Source organism: Priapulus caudatus, unplaced genomic scaffold (genome assembly GCF_000485595.1).
Source record: "Priapulus caudatus unplaced genomic scaffold, Priapulus_caudatus-5.0.1 Scaffold128, whole genome shotgun sequence".
In the NCBI taxonomy this organism is placed as follows: Eukaryota; Metazoa; Priapulida; class Priapulimorpha; order Priapulimorphida; family Priapulidae; genus Priapulus; species Priapulus caudatus.
Genome location: NW_014577189.1, coordinates 289,252 through 300,871, shown reverse-complemented (window position 1 = coordinate 300,871; position 11,620 = coordinate 289,252). Strand labels below are relative to the sequence as shown.

General features: G+C 48.2%; 1 protein-coding gene across 1 annotated transcript in view; it reads right to left on the bottom strand.

Moving 5' to 3' along the window:
- The window catches only part of LOC106805821 (CLIP-associating protein 1-like), a 159,564-nt gene that overhangs the window by 132,442 nt on the left and 15,502 nt on the right, over positions 1 to 11,620 (bottom strand). The gene's annotated exons all lie outside the window — the stretch shown is intronic.

Sequence of the window (11,620 nt, the reverse complement as noted above, 5' to 3'; positions counted from 1 at the left end):
CGTTCCGGCCACACACGCACCTACATCCCCCAGGTTTCTTCTCTCCGCCTTCGCTCTAAGCCTATCAGATGCCACGGCCACCCAACCGTATCTCCCACTTCCCCCTACTGCTCACCAGTCCCCCTTTTTCGACCTCCCTATATCTCTCACTCTTTCCCTCCCTGCCCCCTCCTCCTTCCTCCTCCTTCACCTAGCTCGATCTCATTAATTTACCCCCAATTCCGCCTCCCCCCTGTTGATCGTCTACACCCGGGCTGCCCAAAGTATATATAGCCGCCAATTCTCCACAAAATCTAGTAACGCTCTTTTGACTACAAAGAGAAACTGATAATATATAGTATTCAAGACGTTATAACTTTTATTTCACGCCACGAATTTGTTCAGTGCAAGTTTATGCCAGCGGCTAACAGTTATTGATGGAATGTGGCACGGTTTATTCGTTTACAAATCTACCAAACAGCTAACCTTAAACTTATCAGTACTGTTTTCGAATCTGAATATATATTGAGTTCGTATGTATGTATGTATGCTATGGCTGATGCTAGTGTATATGTCATGTATTATGTCATCGTATGTATTGCTATTGTAGTGTATGTATCTTCCCATAGTAGGCGGCCCAAACCGCCCAAGCCCGCATCTGCCGATGCAAATTTGCACAGGGATCTCTTATACCCGCGTCGACGGGAGTGTTCGTAGCTGAAAAAAAAACCCTGCCAATCCGTCATAACTCACAAAAAATCCGGTAGAAAAAAACCGCCTCCCATTTCGCTGAATCTTCACACATGATTGTCAAAGCACTGACTGTACAGTGCTGGCCAGCACAGCATGAAAAAAATCGGATCACTAGCATATCCATTCAGCTTAGCGCCGAAAACCGAAAACGATTCGTGAAAACCCAAACCGAAGCCACGTGAGCACTAAGCAGCTAGCACAGCCATTCAAAAGGGTTACGACCTGCATTTTTCTATCAAACAGGCCTATTGAAAATGAGAAGCGCCAACCCATTTCGTACAGTAGCTTTTTACGTAGCCATACGCTGCCGATGCTCGCCCTACGTTGTGGCAGCTCAAACAGCTTTCGAGACGCAGGAATCTGTTACATATTGCCACCATGAGGAATAACACGGAAAAACATTGTTTATCACAAGGCTTTTTCAAATGAGAAGAGATCCAACCCATTCGTAACATGCCTGTTATTAATAACTTTTTGCTCATTTACACCATATTACTATAATGCTTCCAGTGTCCGTTCTAAGTTGCGTCGTTGTGCTGTCAATATAAATGTCCATAGCGTAACAGTTCTTTCCCATGCCTTATTAATCCTTATTAGATCTGATTCTAAATATTACATATTCTGCCTGCAATGTTATATTGATCGCGCTTTCTTAACCCAATGTCTCGCCTATTGTGCTCCATTATTAGTAGTATGAATATAGTAGCACGATTTTACCCAGCGCAGCGCCGGTACCAAGCCAGCTAGTAGCCGATGCCGCATATATACTGTGCAGGCAACGTATTGTTTCTAATAATATCAAAAACGTAAATTTATATAGGTTAGCTGTAAAACAGCTTTCGATGATCGACTAACGTTTGGCTTAATGGGTTACGACAAAGCTTTAATAAAATAAGCGGTTTATTTTCCACCACCTTCGGCAACTTAGATAAACGCCTTCAGTACTATACGTATTGTAATTAAATTAGGTGTGCCAGCTAACGTTGTTCTAAACCGTATATATTAACTTTATTCATAACGATTTGATGAACGCCGTCGCGCCGTTCTGTAGAGGCCGTTTAATTCCAACCAAACAAAATAAAAACCAGCATCATAACGTTAAGCGAAAACGTTATGTGCTTAGCTGGGTTATATACTCAACATAAAGTGGATTCGGGCTTCAACACCTGGATGGCTATGGCGCTAATGGTGCCTTCCTCAAACGACTTGTGATCAAGAGACTCTATTAAATACTAATGACCGAATTGCATTCTGCGCTGCCCTCAAGTCACATGGCCAATCTTAAACGATTGACCCCATGCCCAGTATCAGCGCTTGACAATACTGTCTCTGGCATCCAGTCTCAATTACTTGTGCATCCACGTTGGAATCCGTTGGACAGTCTCGGCATTGCTTGTCGCAATAATGCCCTTAGGCATCAGCTCTCGCATGTGCTTGTCGATAATGCTTTAGGATCAGCCTCTCGAGTTGACTTGGTGCGATTGCTTAGGATCGAGTCTACGCGATTGCTTGTCGCCATTGCTTCAGGATCTCAGTTTGATTGCTTGTCGCATTGCCTTAATTAAGCAATCGAACAGCACATCGATGCTTAGTTCGCATCGCTGTGTGCGATTGCTGAAGGGTAGACTGAACTTAACTTGTCCAACCACCGTATTCAGACTAGCCCAACTCAGCTCGACTGTTACTATGCAGTAACCTCTTACTACCGAGTTACCATATAATCGCAGTACCTCAGTCCCACACGTCGCTAGCAGTTGGCATGATCAGGTATAATATTCCATGCTTACGTCCGTGACGTGTGTTGGAGCCCGCCTGCGCGCGCAGTGTTGCCTAGTCCTTCTTACCTGCCAAAACTGCTTCGCCGCGCGCTAAATCTCTGCGTGCCAAAAAGATGCCTCGCCTAAAACTATGGTGTTCAGACCGCAGCTTGTTATCCTAGAGAGTGACAACTCTGCTCACAGCAATGCCCCTTGCCATCTTGATCTAGACGTCGGTAGGTGTACGGATCTTATGGCGCCGATAGACTAGCGCACCGCACGAAGGCTCCCTTATGACACCTGCTATGTTCAGCACTTCAAAGATGAGATTCAGATCAGGCTTCGCTAGTTGTTAGTGTGCGCGCTAGACTAGCTGTTAACAGCGTCAATTCCCCCGCCCCCGATCATCGTTCGCAACCGCGATGCATGTTCATTAGCGAACGGCCGCACCCCATTCGTTGTTGGCTTCGAGGCTTCGTTTCACGGTAGCGGCGGTCTTTCGCCCTGGGTCCGGCCGTACGGTCGCACGCGCGGCGCCATCGTCCCCGAACGCTTTACACCGGCAAAGCGAAAACTTTCTAAATTCGTCGAGCATGCGTCTCATCTTTACGTCCTCCGCCAGCGCCGCGCCGTGAATGTTTACTGTGTTAGCGTCATGTTCGGTTCGTTCTGGGTCGGAACTGATGTTTTGAGGAGCTTGGTCTTGCCGGGCCGGTTGCCGTTATTCTTACGAAGTTACGCGCCTTGCTACTAAGCGTTCGCTACAAGCCATCTCGCCACTTTTCTGCAATGCCATTCTGCTGAATATAGATGTGGGCGCGCCGGAAGATAGGAAATAGCCAAGCCGCTCGGCGTTTAAAGCAATCCGTGATGTTGCGCTTTGTTTATAATTTCATTCGCGCACCACACGGCCGCGACCACGCCACGATTCCCGACTGATTGAATTAGCCATTAGGCTTTAATTAGTTACTTTTACTATGCATGCTGAACCGCGCTCGCGGCCGTGGGACGAGCAGTCGGGCGTACATTCCACCAAAGCTCATCGAAGCAGTAGAATGGGCCGGCACGTCTTTTATTAGGAAGCTAACTTTCTAGGAAAAGTTTCTGCTGTGAGCTCAGCCGTAGGGATAACAGCATGAGATCTCCGCTGCCAGTAGCATACACCGCCCAGCTAGCCTAGCTAGCCGCCAGTACACGCTCTTCGCTGCAGCATCTAATCAGCTTACATACCAGTCATGTCGATACAGGAATGCAGTAGTCAGTAGTTAGCAGCAGCAGCGCCGCCACATCGCTGCCCACCGCCACCAATCACCACTATCACCACCTACTGCGCGCTGCCGACCATCACACAAAACCACCATCATCATCCATTATCACCATCACACCGACGCCATGCCACGACACCAGCACTAGCACCACGCCACGCATCATCACCGACCACCACCGTGCCGCCACCCACCAGCCACCAACCATCATCAGTCGTCATACATTATCACCACCGTCGGCTCGCCAAATGACTACCACCACCATCACAACCTGCACCGCACCGCCACGCACCAACGCCACCACACCAACGCCACCACCACCATCACCACCATCACCATACCCAGCACTACCGACCACACACCACCACCATCACCATGTCCGCGCTGCCCACGCACACCAGCACAAGCAACCACCTGCCCACCTCATCATCATTGATCACCACCATGCCACCGCGCACTGCCGACCACCACCACCATCGATTCATTATCATTCATACACCATTCACCACCACTGCTGCCGAACCGGCACCACCAGCCACCAGCACCACTGCCCACCATCATAACATCAATTATCACTAGCCCGCCGGCCGCCGCCGCAACCACCAAATCCACCACCACCATCATCATCATGACTCACCATCACCACCGCCGCCTGCCCAAACCACGACACCAGACCAGCACCAGCACCACTGCCTACCATCATCAGTCATCACCACACCAGCCACCCACTGCCACCATCATCTTGCATCATCCACCACCACCACCACGCCACATGCCACCGCCACTGGCCACTCACTACCGCACCGAACACGCCAGCCCAGCCAGCAGCCAGAGCCAGGCAATAATAACAACAACAACGAATAAGCAACAACAAGCGAGCAAACAACAGCGCGCAGGCCCACAGCTTAGGGTTTCTAATTGCTCCGATGGCGGGCGCCACAGATTGGTGACAGCGTCACCTGTCGCTGCGATCAAGAGGCACAGGTTGTGGCCGCACGAGTCTAGCCGAAGCATGGGGCATATGACCTTCAATGGATATCATTCATTTGCCAAATCAAGCGCAGCAATGATTTTACTTACCCCGCATTCTTGGCATTTAAACGAGTGTCAGCGGATCAGGTCAGAAGCAGATTTTCTGGCTTAGCGTGCTAGCTTTATTAGAGATGACTGTTGCCTAACTAGTATCGTGCTAGCTTGACTTTTGTGGTTGGACACCTATGCGAACGACATGGCCAGGTATGTTCGAGCTGAAACTGCACTGCGCGGCACTTCAAAAGAAAGACAGTAATAATAATAATAGCTTGTAATTGCAGGCATCTATGGTAATTATAGAGCGAAGAGGTGCTTGCGATGGAGGAAAGACTAGGAACAAGACGCGCGGCAAATATATATACTACTAGCCTATATATATATTATACAATTCTATACATAAAATTTTCACAGTGAGAGAATTGAGCTGCCTTGGCGAAGGTCTGCGCTCTCCGAGTGCTCTAGTTTACATATGAAATGGGTGGCGGCCGCAGTGACGGTCTCACACCTGAATATAAATTCTCTTTCTAGCTTTCTTCTCTCCCTCTCTTGCTCGCTATCTGTTTCTATCTTGTTTCTTCTACTTCACCGCCCCCCCTTCCTCCGCCCTCTCTTTCCCTCACTCTCGCTCTCTCGTTCGTGCACTCTCTATGTCTCTCTTTATTACACTCTTAGTCTACCTCGCTCGATCCTCTCTCTTCCTCTCGCTCTCTCTCTCTCTCGCTCTCTCTTTCTTTCGGACTTCTATCTCCGCCACGTTCGTTGGTAGCCATTTGGCAGCCGCATACACCTCATTCATTACTGACCGACCGGATACCATCGCCACCAGCCGTGTAACCTTTCTAACCTTGACCTGCCTCTGCCGCTCAAAACTAAACAATTTATTCAGCTCAAGGCACCATCACTGTTCACCTGTGATTGTGTCTACAGCACTCCGTTACGGCTCAGTCGAGATGTGCGTGGACAAGATACGAATAGCAAGAGACAGACAACTGTTTGGCTACGAGTTTTCTTTTCAAATGCTTACTTATCGGTGTTGAATTTATCAATTCTCTTTGCTGTTGTGAGGACAAACTAACCAAAATGTCACGTTTCATCCCTGGCCAATTGCTTGTTAGAAATGCCCGCGGCCTACCCGAACATACCTGTGACCACCGTCGCATAACAGAGCACATCTCTGCAGCCACCATCACGCACGCACGCACGCATGCAGACAGACACACATACGGCAACTGCAGTGTTCGTACGTAGCCATGTACTGTACACATGGAGTACATCTAGTTTAGTGGCGCTATTTACGCTGATGAGATATAGTATTAAACATGTATCAGAATTGTCGGAATAACGCAAGTATAGTGTTGAATAGAATAGAATCTATAGATGTAGTGTAGAATCCTAGTGATAGATGTAGTGTAGAATTATCAGGAGTGGATAATATCCTACCTCCTATCTCCTAACTCTCATCTCCTATCTACTACCTCCTATCTCCTAACTCTCATCTCCTATCTACTACCTCCTATCTCCTATCTCCTATCCTATCCTATCCTATCCTATCCTATCCTATCCTATCCTATCCTATCCTATCCTATCCTATCCTATTATCCACTCCTGATATATATCTATCTATATTCCGCGTCTTTTCCTAGTCTGTCCTCCATCCAAGCACCTCTTCCTCTATAATTACCATGATCTCATTACAGCTATTATTATTATAACTGTCTTTCTTTTGAAGTGCGCGCAGTGCAGTCAGAAAACTGTCGTTCATCACAAGTCAACTAGCACGATACAGTTAGGAAACAGTCATCTCTAAAAGCTAGCACGCTAAGCCAGAAAATCTGCTTCTGACCTGACCGCTGACACTTTTAAATGCCAAGAATGCGGGGAAGAAAATCATTGCTGGCTTGATTTGGCAATGACATGATCATTTGAAGGTCATATGCCCATGTTCGGCTAGACTCGTGCCACAAACCTGTGCCTCTGATCGGCAGCGACAGGTGACCTGTCACCATCTGTACTCGGAGCATAGAAACCCTAAGCTGTGCCTGCCGCTGTTGTTCTCGTTGTTGTTGTTATTGTTGTTGTTGTTATTATTGCTGCTGCTGCTGCTGCTGCTGCTGGCGGTGGCGGTGGCCGTAGTGGTGGCCGTGGCGGTGCATGGTGGCAGTGGTGGTGGTGGTGGTGATGAAGATGATGGTGGCAGTGGTGCTGGTGGTGGTGATGATGATGATGGTGGCAGTGGTGCTGGTGCTGGTTGGTGGTCGTGGGAGCGGCGGTGGTGATGGTGATAATGATGATGATGGTGGTGGTGGTGGTGGTGGTGGTTGCGGCGGCGGCGGCGGCGGCAGTGATAATGATGATGATGGTGGCAGTGGTGCTGGTGCTGGTGGTCGTGGCAGCAGTGGTGGTGATGGTGATGATGATAATGATGATGGTGGTGGTGGTGGCAGTCGCGGTGGTGGTGGTGATAATGATGATGATGGTGGCGGTGGTGCTGGTGCTGGTGGTCGTGGCAGCGGCGGCATGGTGATGGTGGTGATGGTGGTGATGGTGGTGGTGATGGTGGTGATGGCGTTGGTGGTGGTGGCGTTGGTGGTGATAATGTGGTGGTGGCGGTGGCGGTGGCGGTGGCGGTGGCGGTGGTGGTGATGGTGGTGGTAGTCATGGCAGCGACGGTGGTGATAATGATGACGATGATGATGGTGGTGGTGGTGGTGGTGGCGGCGGTGGTGGTGGTGATGATGGTGGCGGTGGTGCTAGTGCTGGTGGTCGTGGCAGCGGCGGTGGTGATGGTGATAATGATGATGATGATGGTGGTGGTGACGGTGGCAGCGGCAGTGGTATTGGTGGCGGTGGCGGCAGCGATGGTGGCGGCGCTGCTGCTGCTACTACTACTACTCAGGCCCTGTACGACTGACTGTATGTAACGATTAGATGCTCAGCGAGACGTGTACTGGCGGCTAGCTAGGCTACTGCGTGTATCTACTGCAGCGAGATCTCATGCTGTTATCTACGCTGACTCACGCAAAACTTTTCTAGAAAGTTACTCTAATAAAGAGTGCCGGCACCATTCTACTTTGATGAGCTTTGGTGGAATGTTACGCCCGACTGCTCGTCCACGGGGCGCGGTCAGCATCAATAGTAGTAAATAATTAAGCTAATGGCTAATTAATCAGTCGGGGAATCGTGGCGTGTCGCGGCCGTGGGTGGCGCGAATAAATTAAAACAAAGCGCAACATCACGATTCTAAACGAGCGCTGGCATTTCCTTCTTGCCTCGCCCCCATATATTTCAGCAGAATGGCATTGCAGAAAAGCGCAAGAGCGAACGCTTGTACGAGCGCGTACTTCGTAAGATAACGCAACCCCGGCAAGGCAACTCACTCAAACATCGTTCGACCCGAAACAACCGAACTGACGCTAACAGTAACAGTAAACGTCCGTTTTCGCTAAACAACTGGTAAAACTAAACAATCAGTGACACTGAACAACCGGTGACACCAAACATTCGCGCGCGCGCACGTAAAATGACGCATGCTCGACGTATTTCAGAAATTTCGCTTTCCGTCGTAAACCGTCGGGCGATGCGCCGGCGTGCGACCGTCACGGCCGGACCTGCAGACGCCGCTACCAAACGAAGCTCGAAGCAAAACGAACGGGGGGTGCGTTCGCTAATGAAATGCATCGTGTTGCGACGATGATGGGGGCGGGGGGATTGAACCTGTTAACAGCTAGTCTAGCGAGAAACTAACAACTAGCCAACCTGATCTGATCTCATCTGATCTGAACATAGCAGGTGTCATAAGGGACTTCTCGGTGCGCAGTCTAGCCCATAAGATCGACACCTACCCGACGTTAGATCAAGATGCCAAGGGCATTCTGTGAGCAGTGTACTCTCTAGGATAACAAGCTGCGTACGAACACCAGTTTTAGCGAGGCACTTTTCTGCACGCAGAGATTTAGCGCGCGCGAACAGTTTGCAGGTAAGAAGGATAGGCAACACTGCGCGCAGGCGGGCTCCACACACTCACGACGTAAACAATATATATACATCATGCACTGCTACGATGTGGGACTGGTACTCGTTTATGGTACTGGTAGTAAGTACTATAGTAACAGTCGAGCTGAGTTGGGCATCTGATACGGGTTGGAAAGTAATGTTCAGTCTAGAAAACGTACAGGACAAATAGTGAAACTCTTTCATAAAAAAACAATGAAATCGTAGAAAAATGATGCCTCAGCATTTCCTGTGATGTCCACGGTATCGTTTACAGGTATCACGAAAACACCGGTGTGACAGAGCAAACCAAACGCGCCTAACTATATTGAGAAAATAGTTCCACCCTATTAAAAGCACTAAAGCGATGCTAGATGCAGCTGCTTAATTTCGTTATTTTTTTAATTTAGCTCGTGACGCTAGTGAAATTACAGTACTTTTCTGCTTCCGTTTATTAAATACGTGCTCGGCGCATAGCATAGCGCATAGCTAGCTAGCTAGGTGTCGTTACATATAGCACCAAGTTACACCGTGTCCCGCCAATTGTACACCATACAGTCTACAGTACAACAAACAACCTACTGTACACCACACCCAACCAACCTACTGCACACATTACACCACACCTGCTGTTACAGTGCTGTACATACATCTCGTACGAGGTCAAGACTAACCGCCTACATGCTTAGACAACGGCGCGGAAGACACACTTCTTTCACTTTCAGCCATCGTTTAACCTATTTTTTACACACCCCGGCGTAGCATTCCTGTGTGTGCACCTGACACGTCTAGTAACTATCTCATCAGCCGATACGCGGCTCGTGTCTGCATGTTGCTGTTACTACCATTATTCTACGGGCACGGCAATTTGTTACTGTAGTACGCGTAATCTGCTGCACTAATGTTAGTAATTTTCGAATAGCGCGGTCCCGACGTAAGTCACTGACACCGTCCAGTGCAGCCACCCCGCTAGGAAGGAGTCCAGTACAGTTTCCAGCTCCCAACACCTGCATTGCCCCCACGCACGTTGACTGCCAACAAACACCAGTCGAGACAAAACTACCTGTCCACAGTACCTGAGAGCACCTGCCCGTCAACACTACGTAAGACAAAATTACCTGTCAACAGTACCTGAAAGCAACTGCCCGTCAACACTACGTTAAAGACAAAATTACCTGTCAACAGTACCTGAGCCAAACTGCCTGTCAACACTACGTAATATAAAACTACCTGTCAACAGTACCTGAGCCAAACTGCCTGTCAACACTACGTAATATAAAACTACCTGTCAACAGTACCTGAGCCAAACTGCCTGTCAACACTGCGTAATATAAAACTACCTGTCCACAGTACCTGAGCCAAACTAACATGAAGAAGCGGCCTACCAAGAGAATCTAGATACAAGAATCTTAATAACATTATCAAAGACAAGCTGCCTACCAAGAGCATTAGATACAAGATTCTTACCAACATTATCAAAGACAAGCTGCCTGCTTAGAGCATTGGATACAAGATTCTTACCAATAGTATCAAAGACAAGCTGCCTACCTAGAGCATTAGATATAAGATTCTTACCAATAGTATCAAAGACAAGCTGCCTACCTAGAGCATTAGATATACGATTCTTACCAACATTATCAAAGACAAGCTGCCTACCTAGAGCATTAGATATAAGATTCTTACCAATAGTAGCAAAGACAAGCTGCCTGCCTAGAGCATTAGATATAAGATTCTCATCAATAATAGCAAAGACAAGCTGCCTATACCAAGAGCATTAGATACAAGATTCTGCTAACAGTATCAAAGACAAGCTGCCTACCAATTACAAGAATCTTACCAACAGTATGATTATCAAATACAAGTTGCCTACAAAGAGCATTAAATACAAGATTCTTACCAACAGTATCAAAGACAAGCTGCCTGCCAAGAGCATTAGAATTACGGTACCGCACGCACGAACGCGCCACTGTGCACGAGCTAACAAACAGGTATACATGCGCAGGCACATAGCACTCGTGAAAGTGCCTTAGCTCAAAGCCCAATTTCAAATGCCCAATGATTTTTGTTAGTTTGAGCAGTGGCGTGCGTGCCGTACGATTATGTGTTGTACGGGTGTATTTAAACGCCATTTACGTCACGTGGAATTAGTAGGCGGTGTAGAGTACATTACGCATTGGTAGCACATACAATTTGTGTTTATTTACATTTTATTATTGATACGGCGCAAGTACCCGTGGGCACGCACGCACGCACGCTTGCCACCAAAGCGATGCGGCGACAGCAGGTAGCACCCAGGTGGAAATACACCAGGTTAGGGTATGTGCAACGGATTACTATCACCGTTTACCTTACTACGTCACTTGATGTGATAAGTGCCAACGGTCACACCGACCCCTGGCTGACGCATCCAACCTTACATAAATGCTGGGAGCACATGCCACGAGTAATCAGATTAGCTAGTAGGTTGCAATTCACGACGGGTCACGCCCTACCCGCATGACCATGATGGATGAGAGCTTTGTGCGTTGGTTCCTGCTTATTCTCGCACGCTGTGACTGTGAAGGATTAGACAGCAGTCTAGAACTAGAAGTCGCTAGCTGAAGAAGCTCGCGTCTAAGATATATAATATATAGACTATAGTATACATTGATTAAGGTAACATAAGGTACATACATGCACTGTCGCTGGTTTCCCCACGCTTCCTTTTTACCTTCGCCAAGGGGTTGGCAGGAGGTTATGTTTTCACCGGCGTGTGTTTGTTGGTTTGTGGGTTTAATTGTGCGTTTGTTTGTTTGTGTACAGCCTAACTGAAAAAGTTATGGACGGATTGTCATAAAATTTTCA